General features: G+C 34.8%; 1 protein-coding gene across 9 annotated transcripts in view; it reads left to right on the top strand.

Moving 5' to 3' along the window:
• Window positions 1-15107, top strand: part of CDH12 (cadherin 12) — a 518528-nt gene that overhangs the window by 323363 nt on the left and 180058 nt on the right. The gene's annotated exons all lie outside the window — the stretch shown is intronic.

Raw genomic sequence — 15107 nt, 5'->3', positions numbered from 1 at the left:
GGACTTCCAAAGTTAGCCAAGACTGGTGGTAAATGATGGAAAGAGGCTTGGTGAGTATTTCCACCATCTGCCTGAGTACCCGTGGTTGGATTTCCACCTGGCCTCTTAGACTTGTGTGCCTAAGTGATGTAGCAGGTTACTGACCATTTTCCATTGAATTATGAAGGCTTCATACCGCTCCCTGTCCCTGTCTTCTAGTTCAGTGTTCTGGGTACCCTGAGGACAACTGGTTTTACTATTAAAGACTGAGGCAAAGAATTACTATTAAGTACCCCAACCTTTTCCTCATCCTTTCTCACTACTTTCCCTCCTTCATCCGATAAACAACAGAGATTCTCCTTAGCCCTCCTTTTGTTGCTGATGTATTTAAAGAAACACTTTTACTGTCTTTTTTTAGCAGTAACCAGATTAAGTTTTAGTTTAATTTTAACTATTCTAATTTTCTCCCTGAACAACCTCACAATATTGTAGTCCTTCAGGGTTGCCTGCCCCTTCTTCCAAAGATCATAAACCTGGAATTTTACGCATTCGTGTATGGTTAATCAAGAGCCATGGTAAGCAGTTACCTGGCAATCAGCAGTTTCTATCAGAGGTATGATAGACATTTGTAGCAATTAAGTTATGGTTCACTATCAGGTTTTATTATGTTGTGATGGAAGATTCTGATTTTTTATTTTCATTTAGTATCAACAAATCTTTTTGTTGGTATGATTGTTTGTGTGCATAACTGTACTTGAATAGCAAATGTAATTAAGAAGATTGAATGGTGTACAGATTAGAAGACAGTGATGGAATAGAACTGAGATCACTAAAACTTGGAACTGCCTTCTAATGTAAATTTTGAAAGGTTTTTCGCATCAGGAATTGTTTTATTTATTTTATTCATAATGCCTTAACTGAAATTGCCACAGGATTTTTCATATCTAAAAATCTTGGGTTTATTTTCGTGCTCAACAGGTGTATGACTGTTTATAACTACTTCTGCTTGTTGGTGTAAGACAGCTAGGTTCTTTACCTAAAAAAATTTCCAAACCTGTTTAAGAATGTGACTAATGGTGGTGAGACACTTAATTTAAAGCCACACATGAATGATTTACTAGTAAAAAGTAGAGGAGGATATGGAGCTGGATAGTTTTTCAGTTCAATATTTTGATTCAAAGCTGCTCTCAAAAAAGCATGTTCTCTGTTGACAGAAAAAGGTCTAAAATTATTTCCTTTTCTGTCTTGTGCCATCACAACATAACTCCAGTAGGTGGTGAGCAGCTGTACCTTTCTCTAAAGTCTGTTTCATAACTCTAAGTACTACATATCGCTTTGCATCAGTGCCTTTTTATTTACTGTTTTCATCTTTTTCTTCTCTAGAGTTGTCATAAAGTTAGCTTCTGTAAAATATCTATAAAATTCAAGACAAAAATGGACAAAGCTGTAAAATCAAAGATCGCTCCAATTTCTGATCTTTTACATTATTTGCTATGGAAAGGAGCAGTTAGAAAATGGACAATGAATATAAAAAATTTCAAGCAAAATTTTGGCTAACAATTCAGACAGTTATTTGCCTGTCTGCCTGAATTTAACTCAGTATACTTGAGACCATTCTAAATCTATGAACTCAAGTGTACTCCTTGGCTAATTGAGCTGTATATTGGGTATACGAATTCATAAGTCTATTATTTTTGAGAGGTATATTAGTTACTCAGTAATAAGTTTCTGGAAATGATGGAAAAGGATCCATGACACAGAAGGGTTTAACTTTCTTTTTTCCATTAGCTTTGGCAAATGCTATTGTTGTTCTCTGCAATGTCAGAGCATCTCTGTGACCCCCAAGTCTTTCACAGGCCCTCATATCCTACTTTAAACTTCATTAGACATTGATTTTTTGAAGAGGTGCTTCCATCTTCCTATAGGCAAAGTCCTTACCTTAATTTTAAATTAGTTTTTCAAATGGTGAAGGCAGGCAGGCAGAAAGGAAGACGGAAGGAAGGAAGGAAGGAAGGAAGAGAAAGAAAGGAAGAAAGAAAGGAAGAAAGAAAGGAAGGAAGGAAGAAAGGAAGGAAGAAAGAAAGGAAGGAGAGGAAGAAAGGAAGGAAGGAAGAAAGGAAGGAAGAAAGAAAGAGAGAAAGAAAGGAAGAAAGAAAGGAAGAAAGGAAGGAAGGAAGGAAGAAAGAAAGAAAGAGAAAAGAAAGAAAGAAAAAGAAAGAAAAGAAAGAAAGAAAGAAGGAAAGAAAGAAAAAGAAAGAAAGAAAAAGAAAGAAAGAAAGAAAGAAAGAAAAAGAAAGAAAGAAAGAGAAAGGAAAGAAAGAAAGAAAGATAGATATGTGGGATATGCCCTTTGAATCAATTATGGGAACTGCATGAGAGCTGCTCAGGAAGTTCTGTCCATGTACATTTAATTGATCTACTTAAGCTATAGTGATTAAGGCATTTATAAAAATTGATGTAAGAGGAATAAGTGTCTTCACAGAATTTACAAAAATATAATCATTAGTTTTGCCTAAATCTCAGTTCTCTGTGGAGAGTTTTCCTCTCAGTATTTTTTTCGATATAAGCTTCTTCCATTAGTTTTTTTGTTATTTTAAGATACACAGTTGAACTGTAACCAAGATAACTTTATTTACTTCTTTAAAATTTAATTTATTCAATTTATTTTTGTTTTTGTCAAGCAACTGTGCTACTTTTTTTGCCTTAATATTTTTTATGCAGTTATGGCTAAATTAAATTAAAGGGGGATGGTCAAACTTTAAATAATTTAGTGTAAATAAAACAGATGGACAGGAAGCTATAAATAAAATTTATAGATTATAACCCATGTGCATTTTTGTTACATTTGTAATAAATTTTTTTAAGTAGTTGTCACAATAGGAATTAAAAAAAAAAATGGAGGTACATCCTAGAAAGTTTCCTAAACATTTATAAAAAAATAATTAATGACCAGTTGAAGACCACCTTGATGGTATATTTCAAAAGGTATAAACCGGAAAATACATTTGAGTACTTTATTTGAAGCAATAGAGGACAATCTAAAAAAAAGGTTTTTAGAAAGTGGCAATTTTAATTTTTTTCCATCAAATCCATCCATTCTAATTTCCCCCTGTATCATGTGTTAGATTTGTATTATGTTCTACATAATACAAATGCACACTGGAAAGGAAATATGCAGTTCTGTGTGTAGAATTTTCTGCTTAATATGTCTGTGATTACACACCTGACCAACAAACAATGAAAGTTCTCTTGGAGGTTTTTGTCTGCCTCTATTTCTTCAGACCAGAACAGGAACCTTTCAATAGTGCTAAATCCTCTGATAACTCAACAAAATGAGGGTGGTAAAGCAATTCACCTTGTGAATTACTGAAGTGCTACAAAGATTAGGTTATTAAATCTATGAGTTGTTGCTGGCAGTGAACTTTTCACTCCAAAGTCCTTCATTTTGATATGGTTTATTGAAATTCTGTTTTAATTGTCCAGAGAAATAAATATGATGAGAGTTCTGTTACTGACTCCAGAGGTACTATATAAATAAATACAATTTGAAGATTAATTTCAATACAGTATTTTGTATCTTGAACACTGTACTTCTAGCTTGGGAAGGTTGCTGAAATGTTGTGTAGATCTGCTAAATTTGATGTGGAACATAAATTGGCCTGGGGAAGAGAAGAAAATAATATTAGAAATTACTTTGAGACCATGACGTTAATTTATTTGTGCATAGATTTTATTTGGGGATTATCTGAGATAGAGTTTATATAACTTCCTAAACATGTATTATGATATCCAGTTGGGATCAGTTTGTTAAGATTTGACAGTTTGAGTTCTTTATTCCAGTTAAGATAAGCTATGGATTCCTTTTAGTAACTACGCATTACGGCTTGCTTGTCCCTCAGATGCTTAGACTCATGTAAATAAGTCCTTACCTTATAAATATTGCATAAATTTAGGTAGCAGCAAAATATGATTTGCTTAGAAAACTCCTATAGTAATCTTAAATTTTAATACTTTTGTATATTCTGGAAAATATCTGTAGTAAAAATAATGTGCTAATAATTTACCACGTACCACCTCTGATACAAACTCTTAACTCCACTATCCAGTTTTCTTTTCTCTATACATACTCTGTAATATGTTTTTAAATTAATTAGTCTAAACAGATATCTCAGAGGAATTTCTCTTAGTATTTGCATTTAAGTTTTAATGTCAATCTTAGTACTGAATCTCAAAAACTATTTTCACATGAAGAAATTGATGGTGCAACGTGTTGTCTGGCTTAAAAACATTTACTCTTTACCAAGTTGAAAAAGGCATCCCAATACTGTATTGCTCTTTCTCAGTACACTTGTTATGATTTTGGTGGATATATCTTTGGAATAAATAAATAAGTACTTACATATAAGTGTCTATATATAAGAAGAAAATGCCTTGTCCTGTGAAATTCCTGTGTTAACTGCCTGTATGATGTTCCTTTTGCCACATGCTCATGATTCCTTTAATAAATTCTCATAAGACTTAATATGAATTTGCAAATTTCCAAGTGTTTGGCAATTTATGTGCTCTACACAGCATAGGTATATGTCTGCATGTGTGTTTAGACAATTTCCCTCTCTCCTCTTTCCTAATGAGACATCGAGAGTGATGTAACGTATTAGAATGAAATAATGCAGCTTTCCAAGTGGTTGGCTCACTTTTCCGTCATTCATTGGACTAAAAATATCATCTCTTGAAACAGCAGCATTGTGTATCTGTGTCAGTTACCAGTTATATGTTGCTGGCCTCATGCCAAATTTAGTAGGAACAGCTCTTTGTTCTTTGTGGGAGAAAAAATTGAACATGAGGATATTTTTAGAATTTTTTTATACATTTTTATTTGACTCTCTGTTTCAGACTGGCTTATTGTGGGGTGTAGTACAAGGTTACACTAGACCTTTATTTAAGATAATCTGTACAAGTTACTCATGGCTTCACACAGAACCTCAGGAAGCACAAGAGAATAGCTGAAACCTGTTTTAGAAACTAGAGTTGCATTTGTCAAATAGAGGGTTTGAACATGTAGTAATGTGAAATCTTGAATGAAAGACCAACAAAATGGCCTAATAACAACTGTGGATCATCATGTTCCAAATGGATCGGCACTACTAATATCTTTTACAGGTACATTTTTACAGGTGCAGATTTTTGTCCTTTACCTAAAGGTATACGTCTTCAGTTTTGGGAGATGTCTTATACTTTCTCACAGAAAGTACAAACAAACAAACAAAAAAAGTTTCTATATGTATCTATCTGTATGTTCTTTTTATTTGTGAAAACAGGCAATGTTTCACAGTTATGTATCTCAAAAAACAGTCTGATCTCTATGGAGTGGGATTTCTGTGAGTTAGGAAGATGACTACCAGTAAAAATGTAGTAGGGGAAAGATAATGTATTTGACATAAAAATGGCTTTTTGTTTTTGAGACTGAAACTCATTTTCAAATGGGGGTCAGAGTATCATAAGTTTTTCTCTGAGCAGGTCTGAGGTCTCACCTTGTATGGTGTGTTTTAGTTTTATTAGTGTAATGAATTTTAATAATTTTTCTTGTTGCTTGTTTTGTTTGAATAAACATGTTTGCTGAGCTTAGTATGAGCTTGCTGTGAGGTTAACAGGTAACGTAAATTTTGAAGATTGACCAGGAAGATAAGTGTACTGACCTGTGTTTAATAAACAAGAGTAATGATTTATTACACCAGACCTAAGCAATGACTGTAAGCACTTTTTATAATGGTAGGGATTCAATGCAAAATCATGCTTCTGGCATTCAGCAGTCGCTCTCTGTCCTGGTTCACTTTTGTGAGGTCAGTCAATGTCATTATGGCTCCCTTTCTTCTTACGAGGGCCCAGTACCCTGAGAATAATATTCCTGACTAATATTCTGACATTGTTCTGTTTCAAAAATTCTCAGCTCACCAAGCACTTTTGGAATATGAAGTGAAACCCTCAAAGGTGTTGACTCACCAACCACACAAGCATGCTACAAAATTACGCATTAGCTCACACTGATTAAAATTGGTCTCATCTAAACAAATTAAGGGGTCTGATCTCTCATCCATATGCATGGGTAATTCTCATTAATGTTAATAGAGGGTATGTGCATACATGGATGGGAGAACAGACCTCTGAGGATGACAGTTCAGTATCAGTTTGGTTTATTTCTGCAACAACAACAAAACATTCAGTGTTAAGTGTTTCATTAGTTTAGGGAAAGATCAAAGGATAGAAAGGTCAGTAATGCACCTATTTTTGTACCTTACTGTGGTAAATAGACAAAATAATGTATTTTATTTTTTGTAAGTTGAGAGGCAAGCAGTACTTTTTACTTACTCATTTTTTATAGGTTCTGCTAACAAATTTAGATTTATATACCAATGTTTTCAGACAGAAATAAGGAAAAAAATCAAAATCATTAATGCTACAAAGTTTTATCCTCCCAAACAATGAAACATTGATGTGTATTAAGTCTCTTAATGCCATCTTCATAATTTTACAAACTATAAATACCATTTACTCTATTTGAGCATGTTCTTGTGCTACATACAGCATATCAGCTCTGATGTCATCTAAAGAATTCACATGATTTAGTCATTTCATATTCAGTTAAGTGTTCTCAGCACACATTCTGTCAAAACATTTAAAATATTTGTATGAAACTGTAAAAATAGTGTTGTGCATATATTATCAGACAGTAGGAGCTTCATTAGCATTCTTAACAGTCTGAGCTACACAAGGATAGAAGCAGTACACATTACAAGGACTGATGCCTCTAGGGAGTTTGTTGTCTCGGTACAGGGGCTTTTAAAAAGCACCACTGAGAGAGGTTGGTCAGGATTTTTTTATTGCAAGAAATTTTAAGCAAAAATTGATTGATTCATGGTTACTAAAACATATCAGTCATTGATTTTTGGCAATGCTTATACCTTTGGCTGCTTTTTTTAACCTCCAGTTCTGTTCTGGGCTGGACATTCCTTCATGGAAGACTGCAAAAAATAACTACGAGCATCTCTTTTTGTCTCCCAGGCACAATTTGAAGGGTCTCTGTCTGTACTACTGACTACCTAAGCCTAGGATTCTAATGGAAAACTAAGCCACTGGATATGATTGAGGATTACAAAACTGAGTACTTTAAAATAATTGTCATGGGTGAGGTAGACACAGGGATAGAACTACGCTGCTTAGTGGTATATAATGTAAAAGGTATTTATAAGTAGAATGAGACCACTGTGCAAGGGTGTTCTCCATGAGGGGCTATTGTTATCACTGTTTCTTTCTAACATAGCTGATTCATATTAGTCACCAATGTTTTCATTGATGACATCACCGGAGGCCAATTTCTTTCACTTTCTCCATAGCTCTAGCCATTGTTACCCGGGTTACTACTACATCCTGGCTTCCTGTTCCAAATGTCTTACCTGGGCACAAATTTGGTATGAGTTCATCTGTGCTTCTTTCTTTCTTTTCTGTGCATACCTAATCATTAGAGCAGGTCAGGTGTAGCCCAGAGCCTTGAGATAAGGCTCTCCATGACAGTTTTTTGGCCTTAGTTTGGTTTTGTAGCACATATCACACTTATGTAGCAGTTCAGGCCAGGCAAATTCAGTCAAGGTCTCAATTACTTCAGAGGTGCCTTCAGATAGGGTTTACCCTTTGGCAATTACCTTACTTTGTGAACATACTCTGAACTTGCAAATGAAGGAAGAAGGGTTTTCATGTGTTTCTGATCAGAAAGGTGCCCAATGAAGTAGTACTTCTTCACTTTAACTTAGCCCAGCTTGTAACTTGAAACAATATAATTTGTTATATACCAAAGTCATCTAGACAATTTTGAAAGATTTGGGATCTAATTAAGGTGAAGAACAGAATTTAGGTTTTTTTACAGTGTTTCATGGGCGTTTGAGAAGGTCACTGTCCATCTTAATCACTTTAAAAACTGAGATTAAAACCTTAGTGAAGAAAGAAGTGAATAATACGCACTTATAGTATAGTCATTAATTGCTTCAATAGTGTGTGATCCAAAACCAAACCAGTTACTTTTCTATAGCAGTTTAGAATGTGTGCTGCCAGAGGGAAAAACAAAACAAAAGAAAAAAATCCATCACTTTGATGGGATGTGAATATCATGTTAGGGAATTTATCTTTAGTTGGAAAAAAACAGTGAGTAAAACTGCAGGTTTTGTAATGTGTGTTTCCTGGAAATGTGTCAGAGCTGTTTGCGGCTTAGAGCAGAGATCTTTGAAGTAATTCAGGCTTAGCAAGAGTGAGAATGACACAGAGAAAGAGGAGCGACAGTTTTGTTTTACAAGGTCAACCAATTAAAACCAAGATTAATTACTTAAAACTAAGATGAAGCACAAAGTACTTCCACTTGCTTTGTGAATGAGGTGTTCTGTGCTGCTGAATCCCCCCACATGGAACAGGCTGTCTCCTGCACCAGGGACGTCTCAGGAGCATTTCATCTGATTAAACATGCTCACTGGGCTGGTGGGCTGTCAGCCTCTTCCCTCACTTCCTACTTCAGGTCTGCTTTTAGGTAGTTCCTACTCTCTGCTGTTGTGTTCCTGAAGGCTGCCTGTAGCCAACCTCTGCAGATTTTCATTTATGATTATAGGAAGTGTATGGTAGGGCTGATTTTGTCTGGGAATTACAGGGAAGAAGGGAATTAAAGCTAAGTTAGACTGTAAACACGTATAAGTTCTTTTCTGATGCTGAGAAAAATCCCAAACCAACAAAAAAACCCAACCAGACCAAATGAAAATGAGTATAATGTTTTATTATAGTCTTTTTCTCATATTCTAATTCTACTCTCAAATATTTTTCTATATAATGTGGAAACTTGTCTTCTTCCAGGAATTTAAGTCAGGCAAAGCTGTGAACATGCTGTAGATTCTAGAGAAATAAATTCCTATCCAACTGTGCATATAATTTATTAAAACAATTTCATTTAATCTTATCTCTTAAAACAAATATGTATGTTTCATTAATTGACCAAAACAAACCAGTGGCAAAAATGTAGCTTTTACAATTTTCCTTTAATAAGGAGAAAACAAGGACAAAGAAAAACAGAATGAGATAGGCTCATGTGGGAGATTGTAAATTGATTTTTTTTTTTGAGATAGAACATAAGGTTTCTATTTCTGTTAAAAGCTGGTTCATTTGAGTATTTGTGCTGGTACAGGAAAAACACACTGCTAACAAGATGAATTGTGAGATGTCATTGAAGAAAATTTAAAATTCAAGAATACATTTATGGTTGGTTTTGTTAAAATGAATATGGATATAGATCAATATGAAGACTTGTGACAGGTTTAATAATTGTTTATACTTTTAAATGAGAGTAAGCCCTTAGAAAGGCAGGAGACGGGGGTTTAGATTTTTTTTAAACTATTTTTTTCTCTGTAATATATCACATGTACTGCTTTAGATTCAATGGAAATTTTATAATTTCCTAATCTTACACTAATGCTTTAATTACCATTCTGCAATCCGATCAATAAATTCCTTCTGGCTGTATAGAAGACAAACTTCAGTCTTCTTAAAAATAGTACCAAAAATATGTTCATACAAACTTCATTATTGGAATTAGATCATTTGGTTATAATATTTCTAAAGATGACATTTTTCTTATACTGCAAGCCTGCTTTTTCCTCTGTTATTCTTACTCAGGCAAAGCAATTTTTTTCATAGTTGTGTTAAGGTTAGAGGTGTTCATTAACAGCTGAATTTCCTGCTGCTTCAGTGATGGCAATAGGATGAGATTTTTAAATGGTAAGGTTATTTTTCATTCAACATTATTCCTTTAGTTCTTTATATATTAAAAAAATCCCACAAAAAATAACAATGAATAGAATAGTTCAGCTTGTGATTGGCACACAGTCTAGGAGTCAATATATTTTTCTTTTTCTCAGTTTAAAAAGTCCTTCATTTCATGCCATGTTCTTTTTAAGGGATACAGTTTGGACTGCCTACATATTGGTATTTCAGTATTTATAAATCAGGTACTTAATGACTTTATTCTTTAGTCTACCATTTGAAAAAGGTGGACAAGAAAACTTTTGTGTACCAGAATGTTATATGAAGTTTTAAAGGAAATGTGAAGTCTTCAGACAAAGTTAAAAGCTATATTATGTTATAATGCACATTAATTTTTGAAAGAGATAATACAGAACATTCACAATAGTATGATGGGTGATTTCTTAACTTAAACTAGATTTATAATTGACTCTGTGGTTTAAACAGATAAATTCTAGATGTAACTTACTTAGATGGCAACTAGAAAAACAGAGCAATTGGTGCCTGAAAATTTCCGCTTACATGAGAATTTTCCATAGTCAGAAAAAGAGAGACAAAAAGAGAAATGTTGAGGCCTAAAGGTTTTAACAGCACTTAAATTTAACAACACTTCATCAGTAGCTTAATTTAGTCAATTAAAAAAAATTCTAAACAGTTTACTATAAACACAACAGTAACTCACTTGTAGGCCTGACTTATTTAGGAATCTAATGTATTTTAAAATCTAAGAGAGCAACATTCATAGTACATTTTCTATAGAATATTTATACTTGCATACACACAGAACAAAAGGATTACATACAAGGTATATACCTGTGAAAAATTCGCCTTGAGTTCCATGAAGTACTCACGTCGGATGCCTTTGCATCTTCTCAACAGGTGAAGGGTTGAGCCTTGAGGAGTGAGGTATCAGCCCAGGCTCCATCGGTGGCAGTCCTCTAAGACTGGCTCTGAGACGTGTCTGGCTCTGAGACGTGTCTCCCTCAAAGAGAGATTGCTGATTGCAGCCCGCTGCAGTCCAGTTGAGATCAAAGGGTCTCACTTGGGATCACTGTTTATAGGGTCGCAAGAGAGCTGGCTTTAGTCATAGTAATTTTCTGTTCTGACCACAATTTGGATCAGTAACTTTCTTTGAAACTTCAATAACAAAAACATTGTTCCACTTACGTTGTTACTCAGGCTATTAGTTAAAAACCAGGAGCTTGTTAGACAGCACTAGTTCCTGGGAGCAGACAGTGTTTCTGACAAGCCCAGGTGCTGTTCATCAAGGCCATGGCCTAATGAGCATTTCTGAGATTATAGTGAAGCCCAGAAGGAGGAGGGGGGAAGGGTGAAGAACCACCACATGATTCTTGAAGGATATTTTTTTAAAGATTCTTCCTAGGCTAAGCCCCCTTTTTTTTTTTTTTTTTTTTTTTCTGTATTAGGAATCATGAGTATGCTAGTGGTATAGTGAATCATGGTCTTACATAGGTCGGGCAGGGATGGAGACCAGATATTTGAAAAGTAAATTAAAGTAGGTTGTTTTATTGTAAAATAATGTTGGGTTGGAAGCAGTGAAAGTCTAGTGATTTTGATGAAGACTTTATGGGGCTTTTTTGAAGGACTAAAAATACATGAAATTCTCTGAAAGTCTTGCTGCAGGCCTTAGTTGAAGGGGATAGCTGGATAGCTGGAATTTACCTGAAGTGAGTGCTTTCACTGGTAAGCGGATTCCAACCCTTTGGAATGGAGGCTACAAAAGCCCTCCCTGTCTTGTCACAAATCCTGGTCCAAGACCAATCCTGTAGTCAGGGCAGTATACTTTGTAGATCTTGTTTTCCCAGTGTTGAGAAAAAAAGGCATTTCCCATTCTGCTGGGAGCTTCAAACACCGTTGCTTCTGAAGGAGGTCTCCTACTTCCCATCCTCCCTTCTTTCACTATTTCTCCCCCTTTCTCTCACTTTTTTTTGAATTTTGTAATATAATTCCCCATACCTCACTCCCTTATTCGTATGTGAGGCTTAATTTTGCTTTCTTATTTTGCTGTATCATTCCTAATTTATGGGGATGTAAAACATAGGAGTCTTCCTTTAAATACCCCAGAATTAGATATTGCTGCATAAAACTTTTGTTTCTTTGTTTTCTATTTTATACCTCTGACTACCCTGGTGACTTGTGCAGGACAGGTAGATTTCACAGTCTTTGTAGAATTTAATATATGATTGGCTCTGAGATGAGCAGCAGATCTGTTGGTTATGCTCATGATGGACTCAAGAATGTACCTGTATACTTCTAAAGTTAAAATATATTAAAATGCTAAAAAAATGAAAACCACCACAACAAAAAACCCCTATCAAACAAAGAACTAAAGCCCTGTGCAATTTGAATAGGAGGGTGGCTGTATCCACATATCCACAGGATGTTCCCAAGGGCAAAGTCTCTGTCAGTTTGAAAGCATGAGGAAACCTCATGCTCCATGAAAGCCCTCACTCTTCCGGTGATCTGCTGCTGCAACTGCCATCACATGGGTCTGACTTATTTCTTATGGGAGCAAAATTGTGTCAGGCTTGTGTTTTTGAAGCAACATTCTCTTCCTCCAATACACCTTGCTGTTCTAGGTCTGAGGCTGGCTCAGATCGATGAGACTGCTCCCATGCTTGAAGTTAGGGCTTTGACAGGAGCTCATTGGTGCATCAGAGACTTAGCAAGTCTGCTGACTGATATCTGTTCATCATAGCTCCATCCAACAAAGCTTTCTCTGTCACTTTCAGTTTGTTAATTCATTGTTATAGTCCTATACCAGTGTTGCAAATATCTCTTATACCTTATATTTCAGTGATGGAAGTATGTGTCTGAAGTGTGATAACATTAAGAATGGCCAGTTTGTTGGGACATAGATATCGTTGTTCAAAGATGAGCTTTCACTGTAAATCTAAGGGAAATTTAATTTTCACTGACTTATGGCTCTGTTTTCAACAATTTATGACTCTGTTTTCAACTCCAAATACTCAAGCAGAATTTCAAATTAAACAGTTCCAGCACTGATGTGGTCAAATGATTACATAATACAAGAGCACAAATGTAATTCCTGGAAAAGAATTTTGTTTTGTGGCTTTGTTTTTTAATTCATCTAAATAGATCTTTAAGATGATAAAAGCCTTCTTTTATTTGATTTTGTAATGAAGCAATAGGAAGAGGAACACAAACCTTTGGTTAAAGGCAAAATCTGTTTCACCAACAAAGGTTGGTAACAAGGGAAGGTAGGGAATTTGAATGGTGCATTCTATTACAGAAAAAAAATAATATGCAGTCTGATGAGTTTAGACAATTTTATTGATGCTAAGGAGATTAATTTGAATTCTTAACATTAATTTCTATTTTGCTTCATTGGTTAGTGCAGCATGGCCTGTTTTGTGTGTTTCTGTCTCTGATAAAGATTCTTTACTCTTTCTCAGAAGTTTTTTTATGATATGTTGAAAAGTAGGTGTTCCACCAGGGCAGCATTTTCTTATGGAAAAAAAGTTATCAGCACTTTCCTTATCAATAATGACAACCTCGATACAGAAATATGTGTCAGTTGCAATCCAGAGATCCATGGCTCTGGGATGAATGAATGACAGTTGACTTTAGGTTTTAAGACTGGCTAGACAGTTCTCTGTCTACTTCTGAGAGTATACAGCCAGAAAGAGCAGTAGCGATGACATGAACCGAAGTGAAGCCTAATTAAAGCCACTGCTGTCAACAATTCAAGTATACCAGGACATTTTCTCTAGCTCTTTTGAAATTGGAGGTCTCATCTGAATTAAGCTAACCATTAATCTACATACTTTGAGTGCATTTGGTTTTCATTATACTCAAATTATTTATAGGATATAATGATACATTTGATATATATGTATGTATATTAAATGTATATACAATCTTCAAAATGAAGTTTAGATTGTGGTTTTGGTGAAATAGAAAACATTAAAAATAAGTTTTCCCATGTATGTGAAGCAGAACAGCTACAGTGAAGCAGATCCAGGATTCTTTGAAGTGCTCTAAATATGCCCTTTACCCTCTGCCCCTCCAAAAGGTAGTAAGGCTGATGGAAACTTATATTTCAAGAGCTGAAAGTAAATTTTTGAAACTTCTTGTAGAAGTGATGAAACAAATTGTGTGCAACTGTGATTCCCTTCTCAGTCATTAAAATGTTCAGTCTCATAGTTTGCTTATTTTATATGGTTTTATATTTTATATTTCATTTATCAACAAAGAGAGTGTATTGAGAGAACATCAGAAGCCACTAGTACTCCTTTTTGAGAAAAGTGAAATAAGACATGATTCTGGAAATTACAGCTGAGTAAGCAAACAATTCTGAAAGCTGATGATTTTCATTTTACTGGTACTTATATGAAATCTTGTAATACAAACAAAGATTCACAAAAATTTTTTTTTTTAATTTGAGCTCAGTTTCCATCACAGAGTCAGGGCCCAGAGTGTAGAAGGTTGGAGATGCATTGCACTGTGCAGACTGATTAACAACACTGTAATATAACGGTGTCTAAATGAAGTGCTGCTCATTTTTAGTTTTAATTTCATTACCTCTCTTTGTGTCCTTATTCCTTTTCAGTGTCTCCTTTTTGTTATATTCACTTTGGATGGGAATTCAGGTCTTATGGAGATGTGCAGTTCAAAGAAGATAAGAGTTTTACACACTGCATTAGCCAGTTGCTGCATATGTAATTAACTAGGAATTAGCTACCTACTGTGACTCAGTATCAGAAGGGAACTGCTAGAGTTTTGTCTTTATTGCCTTAACTATGCTATACGTGCATATACACTTTTGTTTAACATTACTGTCTAAAGGGATTATTTTTTAGAAAAATCTTGTTTTCTTTTTTGAGCACGAGGGGTAATACTGAAAACTGAGCTGCTGTTTTATACCAGTTGTTGGCAAAGCTCTCTCTTTGTGGGAGCACAGTTTAGAATCTACAGCCAACAGCCCCAATTGTTTTTCTTAACAATTGCTTGACCTTCAAAATCTAATTAAAAATCTCTGGAAAAACATACAGATAAGTTCCTAGCAGCTTCTGATGTTAACACTCTCATTCACATGTATATTTTAATGTCCTTACCACTTATATACTCTACAAAATATAAGTCATAACATAACATTTATTTTTTTTTCAACCAGTGTATTCTGAGGTGGTGTGCTTTATGCTTACCTCGCCTCCTTGATAGTGTTTCTCTACATTACCGCATATAATAGGAAGACCTATATATTTATTAAGGCTGTAAATCAAAACAATAATACCCCTGTATGGACAGATATGTCC

The sequence above is a fragment of the Myiozetetes cayanensis genome, unplaced genomic scaffold, assembly GCF_022539395.1.
Source record: "Myiozetetes cayanensis isolate MyiCay16 unplaced genomic scaffold, myiCay2020 scf1, whole genome shotgun sequence".
NCBI classification, from domain to species: Eukaryota; Metazoa; Chordata; class Aves; order Passeriformes; family Tyrannidae; genus Myiozetetes; species Myiozetetes cayanensis.
The sequence above is the reverse complement of the archived record's forward strand: the minus strand, read 5'-3'. Positions and strand labels throughout refer to the sequence as shown.